This window comes from Gadus chalcogrammus, chromosome 6 (assembly GCF_026213295.1).
Source record: "Gadus chalcogrammus isolate NIFS_2021 chromosome 6, NIFS_Gcha_1.0, whole genome shotgun sequence".
Lineage (NCBI taxonomy): Eukaryota > Metazoa > Chordata > Actinopteri > Gadiformes > Gadidae > Gadus > Gadus chalcogrammus.
In genome coordinates, this window is record NC_079417.1 from 865,539 (window position 1) to 879,731 (window position 14,193).

Genomic DNA, 14,193 nt, shown 5'->3' on the forward strand with positions numbered 1-14,193 from the left:
ACGTCCCTCCTTACCTCTAGTACTCTGTCTGTCAGTCCTCCCTGACCCCTCCCTGTTAACTAAGGCTTTGAATCAATCTACCTCTCTATGAACGCCAGCCTTACTGCTTTGCAGAGGCTGGGTTGGCCTGGCAACCAGAATAAGCTCCTCCCTACCCCCCATCCGTATTATGAATAAGTAGCATTTTAACGGCCCTTTTGAAGACCTTAACTACGCCACACATTAGCTTGCCGGGTCCTCATCACCTCACCCCAGCGGTTACCATGGAAACCTGTTTGAGCATCCAGGCAGCTAGCCGCGGGCGGAGCAGAGCGGTTCTGTTCTCCAGCCAAAGCTCCGCCGCCACGCCACTGAGGAAGACGCACAGACGGTTTTACTTCTTTTTTTAAGTATATAAATATATATCGCCAAAAATCATGTCTTAAAAGAACCCGACACACGAGCCAAGGAAGGGATTGTGTGCTAGTGTGAAGTCGTCATTTAGAACGGACGGTACAGTACGTACGCTGAGATGAGTCCTTCAGCTACATCAGTTGAGATGAGTCCTTCAGCTACGTCGGCTGAGGTGATGATCCTTCAGCTACGTCAGCTGAGGTGACGAGTCCTTCAGCTACGTCACCTGAGGTGATGAGTCCATCAGCTACGTCAGCTGAGGTGATGAGTCCTTCAGCTACGTCAGCTGAGGTGATGAGTCCTTCAGCTACGTCAGCTGAGGTGATGATCCTTCAGCTACGTCAGGCCTCCCACTGTGAACCGACACAGGTCCTCCTTCACAGACTACAGCATTTATCTAGATTATTTTTTCCTGTTTTCTTTTGGAAGCCATCTTGCTTCCCGTCATCAGGGACAGGATCTGGGAGAGGCGCCGTGAAGAGGCAGCAAAACTATCTACAGTCACCAGATAAGCTTCATCTGATGTTGGCAGGCAGGTGTTTATCGTGTTCTCTGCGTTACTGAAGGGTTTGTACCGAGTGTCACTGCCCGTTGTAGGTCTCCTGTATGATCTCTAAACCGATGGCATGCAAAGTTTCCAAAATGTAATTTCTACTTTCCTCGAAGTTTAATTATTTATTAATTTTTGTAGAATCCCTTTCTCCTGTAGATTTGGATCCTAGCATCTTTTCTCTCTGCTTTTGCCCAGTGGTGATTTGAGTAAGTCTTTAAAGAGACATACAATCTTTTTCAATTTTGCAGTCCTTTAACTATCTGCTTACAGCGCTGTTTTAATTTAATTTTTTCCCTACCAAAATGTTTTTTCTTGCCATGTTGCCACACTGTGGTTGAATTTTAAGCTACACTAATAATGAGACTGACTTTAAATAGTTATATTTTTTACAGAAAAACGAGCGAATAATATCCACTTATTATCATTATTATTATTATTATTATTATTAGTTGGGGTGAATGGTTGTGCTGAGGCTGACATCTCTCCTGGCCAGTATGTAAATAAGGTCAACTCTCACTGTCAGCAGTACCGCTATTTCCTAAAGTCTGGACCACACAGGCCTGTCAGCCACACATGGACATCCACTAAATGCTCGTGTTATGAAAGCCTTTTTTTGTGTCCTGTCAATGTGAATTGTGTGGGTATAGAGCAGTATTGTAGTTGCGTAGAAACAAATGTTTTTCGAGCATTGTAGCTCCTGAATGCTAACTGAGTTATCGTGGAATGTCAGTCACCGTTTTTCATTCGGCCGGTCGACTACTAAAGCTCTGAAGACTCAAGAGTTCCCTGCTGGGAAGGATTCAACTGTTGCCCAGTAAGTGTTTGACATTGTATCACAACCCCACATTTATTGTTTCTTTTTCTACACATTTGTTGGTAGACCGCAACTTGCTGTGGATCTGAGGCATGGCGTTAGTGTGAGTTTCAAGGTCTTGTAAAACCAACTAAGTGACTGTTGCATGTAATCTGGAAAGGCTACGGCAAACGGTGTGAATTAGGAAAGGATTCAAACCTTTTGTGACCTTGGGAACGAGGTCTTCCCGCCATGGAGGCGTGGTGATTGTGAAGTCTGAACACGCATCCCCCCCCCCCCCCCGAACTCTGGCATGGAGAAACAAAATAAACTGGGTAATTGTACAGATGGAAGAAAACATGTTTGTATAAAAGACATATTTTTGTACTACATCAAATCTCTCATGCATGTCAGCAATAAACTTTGATATTCAAAATATGTAGTTTTTTATTGGCTGTGTAAGATGTGTATGGATATGCAAGACATAACCTATTTTATCCATCCTCATTCAGAACCTTTAGATGATAAAACCTATCTATCCTCATTCAGAAAGGGTTGGCGTCCCTCATGGTCCCAGGAAAGACATATCTTCTGACTTAAACATCACGGTAAAACGGTTAGCCCAAACCTATCCGCTTAAAGTGTGGTCCAAATGGCACATTTAAAGATTAGGGAGTCATGGCGCCCCCTAGTCTAAACTCTTGTTCCTGGGCCTGACTGGGAAGCCCAAACAGTTCTGTTTAAAATACCGGGACTGTGCAATGATAAATATCAATGATCTCACAATAGACCAAAGTATTAAAAGATAGAATGCTTCACGAATGTGCGTTTCACCAGCTCCTCAGTTTCACGATCTGAAGGTCGTGAGGTAAAGCCTCACACAGGGCACTGTTTAACAAATCACGGCGAATCACACTTTGTGAAGACGTTTTGGTTCCCTGAATTACCAGATCCGATACCAGTTTCCTATTAACAAAAGATGGATCAATAATTTTGAAGGTACGACTAACTTTTAATTATGATTCCTAATTAATTGATTTGCTTGGGGTCACCAGAAGTGTATACACACAATTTCGATTATTTCCCCTGTAGTGACTACATTATGGGTTTGTGTTCCCCTCTTACTGTGAGTGGGAGGGAACCGGCTATGAGTCACGGGGTCAAGGGGGTCACGAGGACTTGGGAGTCGAGAGGCCCTCTGCACGCATGGAGAGGATGCTAAACCTGCTCGGTACAGAAGACCCCATGATCCTCTTCACGGAGCTGTTTATGCGCACACTGCCAGCTCTGGTCAGGATGGCGCTGGCTAACACCACCATCGTTGGAACCCGCGCCCTGGCCAGGGAGGCGGACCGGTTCGTCTTTGCCATGCCTCAACGGTCCCCCGACCTGCTTGCTCCCGCCGCTGCCCCGCCACTGGACCATCGCAGGAGAGCGAAGGACGACGTCAGACCCTCTGGCCAGCAGGGTAACGCTGCGGGCCATTGTTTCTACCTCACCAATTTTGGCACCAAGGCCAAACGGTGTCGCTCGCCCCGCTCCTTTGGACGGACGGGAAACGGCAGGGCCGGTGCTCAGTAGTAGCCCTGAGCGCTGGTGCTCAGTAGTAGCCCTGAGCGCTAGTGCTCAGTAGTAGCCCTGAGCGCTGGTGCTCAGTAGTAGCCCTGAGCGCTGGTGCTCAGTAGTAGCCCTGAGCGCTGGTGCTCAGTAGTAGCCCTGAGCGCTGGTGCTCAGTAGTAGCCCTGAGCGCTGGTGCTCAGTAGTTGCCCTGAGCGCTGGTGTCACCAACAGGCTGCTCTTCATCCAGGACACCGTCTCCGGTCGCAGATTCCTCTGTGACACAGGTGCCCAGTGGAGCATCATTCCGTCAGGGGGATCGGAGGGGGCGAAGGGGGAGCACGGCCCGCAGTTGGTGGGTGCGGACGGCACGCCTATCCGTTCCTATGGCACTAGAGCGGTGGACGTGTGCTTCGGAGGGCAACGCTTTACCTCGGATTTTGTCGTCGCAGCTGTCACATTTCCCCTCCTTGGCGCAGATTTTCTGTGCGCCAATAACCTGTTAGTGGATGTGGGGAACAGGCGCCTGGTCAACTCACAGACTTTCGCTTCCTTCGCCTGTACGCAGGGGGAGGCGGTCCACGGCGGGTTGTCCAACATGCTCGCCGAAAGCAACCAGTACCCTCCGGCTGCTGGCCGATTTCCCTGACCTTACTAAGCCCACCTTCTCTGCGCCCATGGTGAAGCACGGAGTGGAGCACCACATCGAGACCAATGGGCCTCCCCTCCACGCCAGGGCCAGGCGCCTCAACCCAGTGAAGCTGTCCGTCGCCAGGGCGGAGTTTGCGCACATGGAGCAGGTGGGCATCGTTCGACGCTCGAACAGCCCCTGGGCGTCTCCCCTGCACATCGTCCCTAAGCCAGACGGTGGGTGGCGCTCATGTGGGGACTACCGCCGCCTCAACGACGCATCCAAGCCTGACTGCTACCCGGTCCCGCATATCCAGGACTTTTTGGCGCACCTGGCGGGCAAACGCTTCTTCTCCAAGGTGGACCTGGCGCGGGGGTACCATCAGGTACCGGTGCACCCAGAGGACGTCCCTAAGACAGCCGTCATCACCCCCTTCGGTCTTTTCGAGTTGTGCGGATGCCCTTCGGCCTGAAGAACGCGGCGCAGACCTTCCAACGCCTCATGCAGTCATCCTGGCTGGAGGAGCGTGTGGAGACCAGAGACACGTTAGGCCAGTCTCGTGGAAGAGCCAGACAGAGTACCCTGACATCAACCACCGACCTGATGGTGGAGGATGCGGGCAGTCTGAGTCCTCGCTATCAGTAGGTAAACCGATCGGTATAGAGAACGTCCGAACGAAGAGGAGAAAGTTTTGAGCATGGAAGAAACCCTGAGAGCGATCTTGACAACCCAAGCCACACTGCAGTCCGCTGTAGCTGAGTTGTGCAGGGCTGACCCGAGGCTGCCGTGTGACGCCGCAGACAAAACTTCCGGGTTGCCGGCTTGGTTTGTTTGGTTTGGTTAGCAGGACGCCTAGCGTCGACCTGCTATCTCGGTTTGTATCTATTCTTCTGGTATTTATATCTGCGACCTGTTCTGCATACTCTGTATTGTATTCGCTATTTCCTCGCTGGAGCTCCGTCTGCATCAACCACGGTAAGAATGGATTCCGGTTGTTCTTGCTCCGCCTTTCTCATGGATAAGATAGCTCTGTAAGAGAGACGTATATGTCAGTTAGAGGATGGAAGGGTAGCGAGCATAAAGAAAACAGATACTCTGGAAAGTATAGAGAAGAGATCCACCAGCTGGACTCGTAGAGCTAACGCTATAGTTAGCAGTGACTCCGCCAAGGGAATCCTGTCGGCAGCACCACTTGCGTGGCAGGTTGCTGTCAGTACCCTGCCTCGCAAGTCTTTTTCGGGGGTAAAAACGCTAGTCATAGGCGACTCTGTTACACGTACAGTTAGACTACACTCGCCAGCGAAAGTTATTTGCCTACCCGGGGCCAGGGCTCCCGACATTGAAGCTAATCTTAGGGTGCTGACATGCGGTCAGACTACATACGGAGTTAGATTAGATGCACCAAACACCGACACTAGTTTCGACAACATTGTAGTTCATGTCGGCACGAACGATGCTAGGACGAGACAAACCGAGGTCACAAAAAGCAAAATAGCTTTGTGACTTCGCCAGAAAGATGTGTCGGCATCGATTAATACTCTCTGGCCCTCTACCCGATAAGGGTAATGATGAGCGTTATAGTAGATTATTGTCTCTAAATCGCTGGCTGGCATGATATAGTTCAGAGCAGGGCTTTGGTTTCATAGATAACTGGTCCTCCCTGTGAGGTCGCCCTGGTGTGCTCATGAGAGACGGCCTACACCCTACTGGGTTAGGCGCCTCAATTATGTCAAAAACATAGAAAGATGTCTTAGCCAGGCGTGACTCATCCACTCACTGCACGCTGGGTTGCAGAAGTTTAGCAAACCTGCTAGCAACATGATAGTTTACGTTGCAGAGTCTAGAATATCAGATGGGTTAGATGAACCAGTTTCTAATGCACCAATCTTTTCAGAGCTTTGTGTTAACCGGACTCCCTCTGAAATTAACGTTGAATCTATTTGTACGGTGGTGCGGCCTTGCGCTGTCTCGAGGTGTAAAACCCACAGGCGAGGGCTGCGACCAGTGTCGAAACCGCAGCATTCCCTTGACTGCTTCAGAGTGTTAACCGGACTCCCTCTGAAAATAATAAATTGGAAGCATTCAGAATAGGGTTCATGAACATAAGGTCGCGTTCATCTAAAGCGCTATTGGTCCATGATCTAATTATTGATAATAAGATCGACATACTGGACCTTTGTGAAACCTGGATATAACTAGATGAGTTTCTAGCCCTAAACGAAGCTACTCCACCCAATTACGTTAGCACCCAAGTATCTAGAGAAGTTAAGAAAGGTGGTGGAGTAGCCCTGATATCTAATTCTAAGCTTAATTTAAAGCCAAAGAATAGATATATAGGGTTAGGGTTAGATCCTTTGAGATGCTTGCGTTCTGCACCTCAGCTCCCCGAGAAGCGAAACGAGTTCCAGACTCTTTCGTTTTAGCTGTAGTATACCGTCCCCCAGGACCGTATTCACTTTTTGTTGATGAGTTTTCTGATTTTGCAGCTGATCTGGCTACATACTCAGACAATATTTTGCTTATTGGGGATTTTAACATTTATGTGAATAACCCATTTGATGCCCTCGCAAGGGCTTTTCTGTCCATTACAGATACGCTTGGCTTCAAACAGCTCATCCAGCACCCAACCCACCTCAGTGGAACCACACTGGATCTCGTTTTGACCCGCTGTGTAGACATTTCACAGCTAGTGGTGTCTTCCTACACCTCAGCTTTATCAGACCACTTTTTGCTCACTTTCCAGGTGGTGGTATCCTGCCCCTGTGACGATCAGCAAGCTACTTTCAGCTGTCGCCGCATCACACCTGCAACCATTACAGCTATGGTAGATAAGTTACCCGGTTCACTTGCACCTCTATGTAACTATAGTGGTTCTGTGGAGTGCCTTACTCATGACCTCAACATTAGTGCCATTGATTTAGTTGCTCCGCTCGTAACTAAAAAACGAACATTGAAAAAACCAGCTCCCTGGTTTAATGCAGAAATGCGCACTCTGAAGCGAAACTGCAGGATCAAGGCATGGCACAACAGTCTGCTCACCTATAAGGGTCCGCTGACTACTGCCAGGAACGCCTACTTTTCCAGTATCATCAACTTGAATAGAAACAATCCCAAGTTTATTTTTGAGTCTGACTCAGGAACAGACTCAGACCGTAGGCTCCTCGATCGTGGCAGCTGAATTCATGGTTTTCTTTGAGAATAATTTCCTCTCTAATTCTTTGAATTAGAGAGGAAATTGATGCTTGCCGTGCAGCTTGTCCTACACATTCTGCGGGGCAGGATGGGGTCCTGCAGAATAGGATGGGGAACTCTCACGCAACTCTCCTGGAGTTCAAGGCAATTCCTCTGGTGGAACTTGAAAGGGTGATAAAGGCATCGAAGCCAACAACTTGTATGTTGGATCCTCTCCCTTCCAGGGTTCTCAAGGAACTTCTTCCAACGGTGGGGCCTGCAATCCTCTCGCTTATGATCTCTCGTTTTCAACAGGAATTGTTCCCTCCAATGGCCTAGATCCTGAATTAGTCAGGAACTATCGGCCTGTATCTAATCTGCCCTTCCTGTCCAAGGTACAGGAAAGGATTGTAGCAAAGCAAATTGTCGACTATCTGACGAGGAACAATATCTTCCAACCTTTCCAGTCGGGGTTCAGGAATTTCCACTCAACTGAAACTGTTATTACAAGAGTTGTAAATGACATCCTTCTTGCTTTGGATAAAAATACAAGCTCAATGCTTGTGCTGCTGGACCTGAGCGCTGCGATCGACACGATCGACCACAGCACTCTTCTTCACCGTCTTGAGCACTATGTTGGTTTCGGGGGTACAGCTCTTGGTTGGTGTTCGGTTCATTAAGATTTCCCCACCGAACGGGGCGCCAGAAGAAGACACGTTGTTTAACTCTTTGTGGTTTTTTATTTACTTTGTATGATTTTCCTTTTCAGTTGTTTTAGTCCACAAATAACAGGTTATAAACCTGTCGAATAGAAAGGCTATGGTGTAAACAACAATATTGATAGCCACATGCATAATATATTATAATGAAATTGTATGGTTGTTATGTTCTATTAGTGTTATAACAAAATATGTATAGTAATATAATTAGTGTTTAAACTGATTATGCAACAATTGCAGAAATGCAACAATTCCCCACACAAGCAACATTGCACATTGCACATTAAACAACTAACTACATTACCCAGCCTGCATTGCAACCAGGAAGTATTCTCGTGTGACAGTGACGACACTACAATTTCAAACATTTACCGGGATACTATCAAGCAGGCAACGTTAAACATCAGACCGCAAACAATGTTTTATCAGCGTGACCAAAGTAACCAATAACCGAGTTATCAAGCATACAAATCGCACACATATACAGCGGCAGCATTAACAGACAAACAAACTTAAACCACGGCTCAAATGGACAGAAGCAGTAGCTCACCGGTGGCGCATCTCTCCTGACGAGACGACATGCCGAAACGAGTGCTCGCTCCCGTTTATAGCCCGTGCCCGTGCTCATTGACTGGCCCGCGATTCAATCAGGTTGAAGTGAACCTCCCACGTTCACCTCACCTGCGTTACATTGCTTTTGAGCACCCGTGATGTAGTGAACGTAACCCAATAACGCAGTGAACGCAACAGTTGGCTTGAATCGTAACTCAACCCAATTTGTGCTTCATGAGGGTTCAGAATCAAAGCACTGCATATTACGCTTTGTCGTACCACAAGGGTCGGTCCTTGGTCCATTACTTTTTGCAATCTACATGCTTCCCTTGGGCGACGTTATCCGCAGCTTCGGAATTAGTTTCCACTACGGGGATGACACCCAGCCCTTCATTCCTGTAGATTCCGGGCTCTAAGCCCAGATCCAGAGGGTTGAGGCCTGTCTGGCTGCGGTGAAGGGCTGGATGTCACAAAACTTCCTACAGCTTAACACTGGGAAGACGGCTGATAATTATCGGCTCGAAGCGGGACCGGAGAGAGTTTGAGGATGTCTCACTGTGGATGGATGGCCTCGCCATCCCCCAGAGTGCGTCTGTCAAAAAATCTTGGTGTCCTGTTTGACCCTCAACTATGCTTTGACCAACATGTTAGAAGTATAACTAGAATTGACTTTTTCCATCTGAGAAACTAACGGGTTCAGTGCGCGCTTGGAACCAAGGTTGGCTTCTTTGACCAGGAAGTCCTTTTATTTTCACTCAAAACGTTCAACAAAACACAACTTGATTGAAGGTAAATTATAGCTTGATCAATGCGATCTCCGTCAGCGATCGGCCCCTTCTCTCCGCTCCCGATCCTTCCTGGATTCCCTTCCCTCACTACAACACAAAGCAGGCACATAAGTACAAACACTCCCTGATTGGCCTGAGTGCTGACACCTGCTCGCACTCAGTTCCAATCCCCCCAGCCAATCCGGTGCGCTCCCAACCTGCCCATACTCCCCCTGCAGGCCAGACGTTGCACGTCCCCCCACAGAAACATTGCAAGAATCAGACCAATGTTATCTGCAGCGGATGTGTGGTAGAAATTAAGGAGTATATTCTATGGTAAACCATGATTATTATGAGGTCTGTATATCTAATAGTGGAAAAACACACGGGGCCTGGGTGTCTGGGTTCAGAACAGATGGTGGGGCCCCTAAAAGGAGCAGGAAGCTACGGGGTTAAGGCATGCTGACCTTAGCCTAGTGTCTTGGGCTATCTTTGCTGACCATTTGCTGACCATTTGCTGACCATTCAGGTTAAGATTAATTTATGACTGAATGGAGGCAGACACCTCAAGGAGAAGCCGCTCAGTTTGTGTGTATAAAGAGAAGCTGGAATCGATGTTCAACCAGTGACTCTATAGACCTACTCAGGCTGTTGTCGTTGTTGCTTTTCTGCACGATAAAGTCTTTTGTAAATTCTTGCTCCGGACCCCTCGTTTTCATTTTACTCTCTCTCTCTTGAATTAGTCTAAGTGTTATATATCTCAGTTAATCCACAACAGATGCAGAGAAACTGATTCATGCATTTGTTTCGTCAAGACTGGATTATTGCAATGCACTGTTCTCGGGATTACCGAACTCTACCACAAAAAGTCTACAGTTTGTACAGAATGCTGCAGCTAGACTGCTGACCAGAACGAGAAAGTTTGATCATATCACACCTATTCTCGCCTCTCTGCACTGGCTACCAATAACTTTCAGATCGGACTTTAAGGTGCTACTGCTAACCTATAAAGCCTTGCATGGATTATCTCCATCCTACCTGAAGAGCCTGATCATTCCTTATAGTCCTTCCCGGTCCCTCCGGTATTTGGGAGCTGGCCTTCTTTCACTGCTGAAGGTTAAAAAGAAATCGGCTGGACAGAGCGTTTGCCTATCGAGCCCCCTTCCTATGGAATAGGCTGCCATTAGTGATCAGGGAAGCTGACTCTGTGGAGCTATTCAAAAGAAAGCTGAAAACGCTCCTCTACCATCTTACATTTGGAACATAGGAGTGTGAAAACGACAGATGGAAAGTGAAGACCACTCTGTTTGCTTGTGCTTCTGTTATTACAGTATACATTCCCACTATGTACTTTTCCGTTCTAATTCACTATTCTGCCTGTTCTAGCGTGTTGCGGGTACTGAACTGGATGCCTGGACTCTCATCATGGATAACCGGCCAGAACCCCATCACCATTTTAATATGATGTGCATGTTTTACCTGTATGTCAATTGTGGTACCCATTGCACTCCTGACCATCCCTGGAAGAAGGGATCCCCTACTATGCGTTTCTTCTCAAGATTTCTTCCTTGCTAATTTAAAGGGAGTTTTTTACTTGCCCGTGTGGGGGCTTGGGTGTTAAGCCCTTTGAGACTGTAATGGTGATTAAGGGCTATACAAATAAAATTGAATTGAATTGAATGCACTCGGTGCTCCCGGACCTGCCCTTCCTCTTCGTCTACTTGGATGACATCCTCGTCGCGAGCACCAGGGAAGAGGAGCATCTGTCCCACCTCCGGATCCTCTTCACGCGGCTCAGCCAACATGGGCTGATTGTCAATCCGGCAAAGTGTGAGTTCGGACAGGACACCCTTGACTTTCTCGGGCATCAGGTCTCCATGGTGGGTGTGACTCCCCTACCCTCGAAGGTGGAAGCTGTTGCAGCCTTCCCACGCCCCTGCACAGTCAGCGAGCTCAAGGGTTTTTTTCGGGATGGTGACTTTCTACTATCGCTTCCTCCGCCACATAGTTCACATCCTGCAGCCGCTGTACGAAGTCCAGAAGGGCAAGGCTCTGAAGCAACCGGTCGACTGGACGGCGGAACGTGTCAAGGCCTTCCAGGACACCAAGGCGGCCCTGGCCCGCACGGCCATGTTGGCCCACCCCTCACCCTCTGCGCTCACTGCTCTCACCACGGACGCATTAGACTTTGCCGTGGGGGCGGTGTACGAGCAGTGGGTTGGGGATGCCTGGCAGCCACTCGCATTCTTCAGCCGCCAGCTGTATCCCAGAGAGCTTAAATACAGCACCTTCGACAGGGAGATCCTCGGGCTGTGGCTCGCGGTCAGACACTTCTGTTTTTTGCTGGAAGGCCGGGAGTTTACGGCCTACGTGGACCACAAGCCACACACGCCATGTCCAAGACCACGGAGCCTTGGTCCGACCGCCAGTAGCGCTAACTCTCCTACATCTCTGAGTTCACCACAGACATCCAGCACGTGGCTGGGAAGTCCAACGTGGTCGCGGATTGTCTCTCCAGGGTGGTGGGGTCCGTCCAGCTGAACTTGGACTGCTCCCGCATGGCTGTGGATCAGGCCGCCGACCCCTCCGTCCAATCTCTAAAGTCGTCGAACTCCAGGAGGAGGTGCTCTTCAGTGATACAGGGGCCAAGCTCCTGTGCAACGTTTCCACGGGTCAGCCAAGGCCTGACACGGTGAGTTTCTAGAAGGCACAGAATATCACACTGATGCTCTCTGCAGAGTTGGGCAACTAGTTCTTTAGTTAGAGACATTCTGTGATGGTATATGATGGTAAAGCTGGCCTTGGAGGCGGGCGTTGGCCCCTCTTCCTGTTCCGGGCTGATGGGCTACTGCTATGGTAACCCTAACCCTAACCCCTCTTCCTGTTCCGGGCTGATGGGCTACTGCTATGGTAACCCTAACCCTAACCCCTCTTCCTGTTCCGGGCTGATGGGCTACTGCTATGGTAACCCTAACCCTAACCCCTCTTCCTGTTCCGGGCTGATGGGCTACTGCTATGGTAACCCTAACCCTATCCCCTCTTCCTGTTCCGGGCTGATGGGCTACTGCTATGGTAACCCTAACCCTAACCCCTCTTCCTGTTCCGGGCTGATGGGCTACTGCTATGGTAACCCTAACCCTAACCCCTCTTCCTGTTCCGGGCGGATGGGCTACTGCCGTTTTTTGGGCTTCTGGACATCATTTGTCTTTCGGCTTGGCTTCAAAGTGTTTGGTAGAATTCCCAAGTAGTATTGGTGGTATAAATTCACAGGGATCGCGACGTGAACGCTCCTACCTTGATCCCCAGAGGAATGATGAGGGACTCCCTCCTCCTAGCCTTAACCTAGAAAGGTGATATCCTGGCTCTTGCTGAATTTAAATCCCTAGTGACACAAACATGTCTTCCTCCATGTGAGCTGTTGTCAGTTGCTGTTTTTCTATGCACTTTAATACAGAAAGTAAGGGTTAGGGAAGATTATTTTATGTGTTTAGCCTTTCATGGTCTATTTTTTATGATGTTTAATGGTTTGTTTTACGTGGATATATGTCCTGTCATGTAACATCAGGGACCATGATGGTAATAATTGCTTGCACTTTGTCATGTTTTTTCTTACATCCCTTGGAAATTTCTTTATTCCAAATAAATCAAATCAAATCAAACCAAGCCCTAACCTTAACTTCTCCCTTCCCGTAGCTCTAACCTTAACCTCTCCCTTCCTCTAGCCCTTACCTTAACCCTTCCCTTAGCCCTAACCTTAACCTCTCCCTTCCCCTAACCATAACCTCTCCCTTCCCTTTGCCCTAACCTTAACCTTAACCTCCCCTAACCCTATCCCTTCCCCTAACCCTAACCTTAACCCTAACCATAACCTGTCCCTAACCCTAACCTTAACCTTAACTCCTCCCATCCCCCCTCGAGCTGTGGTAATAATAACATCTTTACTGTTATAAATGGTTCTCATACTAGCTGTGGTAATGATAACATCTTTACTGTTATGAATGGTTCTCATAGTAGCTGTGGTGATAATAACATCTTTACTGTTATGAATGGTTCTCATACTAGCTGTGGTAATGATAACATCTTTACTGTTATGAATGGTTCTCATAGTAGCTGTGGTAATGATAACATCCTTACTGTTATGAATGGATCTCATACTAGCTGTGGTAATAATAACATCTTTACTGTTATGAATGGTTCTCATTCTAGCTGTGATAATAATATCATTACTGTTATGAATAGTTCTCATACTAGCTGTGATAATAATATCATTACTGTTATGAATAGTTCTCATACTAGCTGTGGTAATGATTAACATCTTTACTGTTATGAATGGATCTCATACTAGCTGTGGTAATAATAACATCTATACTGTTATGAATGGTTCTCATACTAGCTGTGATAATAATATAATTACTGTTATGAATGGTTCTCATACTAGCTGTGGTGATAATAACATCTTTACTGTTGTGATTGGTTCTCATACTAGCTGTAATAATAATATAATTACTGTTATGAATGGTTCTCATACTAGCTGTGATAATAATATAATTACTGTTATGAATGGTTCTCATACTAGCTGTAATAATAATATAATTACTGTCATGAATGGTTCTCATACTAGCTGTGGTGATAATAACATCATTACTGTTATGAATGGTTCTCATACTAGCCGTTGTATTAATATCATTACTGTTATGATTGGTTCTCATACTAGCTGTGGTGATAATAACATCTTTACTGTTGTGATTGGTTCTCATACTAGCTGTAATAATAATATAATTACTGTTATGAATGGTTCTCATACTAGCTGTGGTGATAATAACATCTATACTGTTGTGATTGGTTCTCATACTAGCTGTAATAATAATATAATTACTGTTATGAATGGTTCTCATACTAGCTGTGGTGATAATAACATCATTACTGTTATGAATGGTTCCCATACTAGCCGTTGTATTAATATCATTACTGTTATGATTGGTTCTCATACTAGCTGTGGTGATAATAACATCTTTACTGTTGTGATTGGTTCTCATACTAGCTGTAATAATAATATA